Genomic DNA, 2,500 nt, shown 5'->3' with positions numbered 1-2,500 from the left:
AGACGCGCCCGGAGACGGCCCCGCACGGGGCCACGGCGATGGGTTTTTCTCGGGGAGGAGGAGGGCGACAGGAACCGGGGCAGGGGCGGCGCGGACGGGGGACAGACGGGGGCGTCCACCGCCACCGCCCCCGTCCCCCACCCACCGGCGCGCGCACGCGCGCGCGTCAGTGCGGCACGGCACCCCCGCGGTGCCCACCCGCAGACAGACGCCCGCGCGGGAGGCCGGCGGCGAGGCCCGCGCCATCGCCGCCCCGCGCCTCCCTCCCCCGAAGCTCGCTCTCGCTCTCTCTTCCCCAAACCCACCGCCGATAGCCCGGCGGGGACGAGCTCCGTCCAACAGGCGCTCTCCGGGAGCGGGGAGCTTCGGAGCGCTCCCCGAGTCTCCATTTAGGGGGACGAAGGCCCGCGCGCTCGCGCGCGCGGCCCTGCGAGGCACCCCAGCCGCGCCGCTGCTGGCCCGCCGGCCCCCCCCCCCCGCGCTGGGGCGGGGGGGCTCGGCGGCGCAGACGGCGATTGATCGTAAAGCGACGCTCAGACAGGCGTAGCCCCGGGAGGAACCCGGGGCCGCGAGTGCGTTCGAAGTGTCGATGATCAATGTGTCCTGCAATTCACATTAATTCTCGCAGCTAGCTGCGTTCTTCATCGACGCACGAGCCGAGTGATCCACCGCTAAGAGTTGTCTCGGTTTCGGCACCGCCCCGCGCGCGCGGAGGGGCCGGGACCGCTCGCCGAGAGCGGCCCCTTCTCTGAGGACGGCCGGACCGACCGCCGGCCCCGCCGCCGCCCACCCCCCTCCGCACGCGCGGAGGGGGCGCGGCGCGGCGGCGCGACGCGGCGCGACGGAGAGGCCCTCGCCTCGGCTTGACCGTACGAGCACAGGGGAAACGGAAAACAACGGAAAACCCCGAGCGGCCAAAGGGCGGGGGAGCCCGCGCTCCCGACCGACCCTGGGGAAACGTACGCAACACACACACCCTTGGCGCGCTTCGGGGGCGGCCCAGGCGCCCGGGCTCGGACCGGCCTCCCCCCGGAGGCTACGGCACGCCCGGCCGCGACGCCTGCCCGCCTTCGCTCGGGAGCCGGACGCCCGGCTGCGCCCGCGCTGCGACGAGCCGGCTCCGCCCACCACGGTCGCCTCTCGCCCCGCCGGCGAACCTCGGCGCCGACGCCGCCTTCCACCGACGCCGGAGGAAGCGCGGCCGGCCACTGGAGCGCGAGCCGGCGACGCGCGGCCGCCCACCGGCCCGCGCCGGATGGGCGAACCCGGCCACCCCGCCCGGCGGCGGCGGCCGCCACCGCCGCCGCGAAAACCGCCGCCGCAGCCGCTTCTCGCCTCGGCCCCCTGGGGCCGCCGGCACGGCCCCAGCGGAAAGGCGGACGGCGCTGAGCGCGGGGGGCGGCTCCCACTCTCCCCGTTTCCACGCGAAGACCCGGAGCGGGACGCCCCCGCGCCGCGCGCCCGCCCTCGAGACGGAAGCGACGGGCGGGGAAACGCGGGACGGGACGGCCGCCAGCGGATGCGGCCGGGGAACCCTCCCGGACGACCCGACGGACGACCGGCACCGACCGGCACGCCGAGCGGCGCCGCCGCCGCTCGGCCTGGGGGGGTGTGGCTCGCCCCCCCCTTTCTTTCCCTGGGCGCCGAGGGCGGGGCGAGGAGCGGGAGAGGGGAGCGCGGCGCGCCCCGAGCGCTGGCCGCAGCGCGAGCGTCCAAAGGCGCGGGGCGGCCCCCCGGCGGCCGCCCCCCCCCGCGGGGGCTCGCCGCGCCTTTCTTTCCCCCGGCGCGGAGCCCGCGCTCCGGCCGGCGGGTGGCCCCGTTTGCGAGGGCGGGCAGGTCGGCCGCGGCCGACCCGCGCCGCGGTCTCTCCGCCGAGACCGGCCCGCGGAGAGGGGGGGCAGGTTGGGGCAGCGAGACGCCCCCCCTTCTCCGGCACGGCGGCCCGCGGGGGCGGACGCCCCCCCCGCGGCTCGCGCCGTGCCGCTCGAGTCTTTAAACCGCCGCCCGGCTCCTTTGGCCTTTGACCCCCGGACTCGGCCGAGGGAGGGCCGCCGAAGCGCGGACGCTAGGTACCTGGCCCTGGGGTGAGGGAAACGACCTGCATGGCCCCGCGGGGGTGCCTCCCCCGGCTGCCGCCCTCGGGGGAGCGTCCGCCCGCGGGGGCGCGCCCGGCATCCGCCGCCACCACCTCGTCCTCCTTAGCCCCGGGGCCCGGGGTTTCCCTCGATAGCCCGGCGCTGCGCCCGGGGGGAGAGACGTGGCTCGGGCCGCCCGCTCGCGCGGGACGCGACCCGGCCGGGGGGGGGCCTCGCCCGCCCCGGGCGGCGCCAGCGGCCGAGACCGTGCTCGCGCCCCCCCCTTCCCGCCACGGCTCCCTCTTCGAGAGGCAGCCGTGCCGGGTCGGAGGGGAGGTTCGCGGGTCCGGCCGCCGCGCCGCCCGAAACGCCGTGCGCACACCCGCGCCACGGCCCGGAACGCCCGGAGACAGCCCTGTCCCGCG

General features: G+C 78.9%; 1 non-coding gene across 1 annotated transcript; it reads right to left on the bottom strand.

Annotated features, from left to right (window-relative positions):
* Positions 1-527: 527 nt before the first annotated feature.
* On the bottom strand, positions 528-680 carry LOC142359679 (5.8S ribosomal RNA). The gene has a single exon (XR_012762540.1). It is a non-coding gene; the product is annotated as a 5.8S ribosomal RNA (ribosomal RNA).
* Between the last annotated feature and the right edge of the window lie 1,820 nt (positions 681-2,500).

This window comes from Opisthocomus hoazin, unplaced genomic scaffold (genome assembly GCF_030867145.1).
Source record: "Opisthocomus hoazin isolate bOpiHoa1 unplaced genomic scaffold, bOpiHoa1.hap1 HAP1_SCAFFOLD_129, whole genome shotgun sequence".
Taxonomy (NCBI): domain Eukaryota; kingdom Metazoa; phylum Chordata; class Aves; order Opisthocomiformes; family Opisthocomidae; genus Opisthocomus; species Opisthocomus hoazin.
Note: the sequence above shows the minus strand (reverse complement) of the source record. Positions and strands in the feature narration are given on the sequence as shown.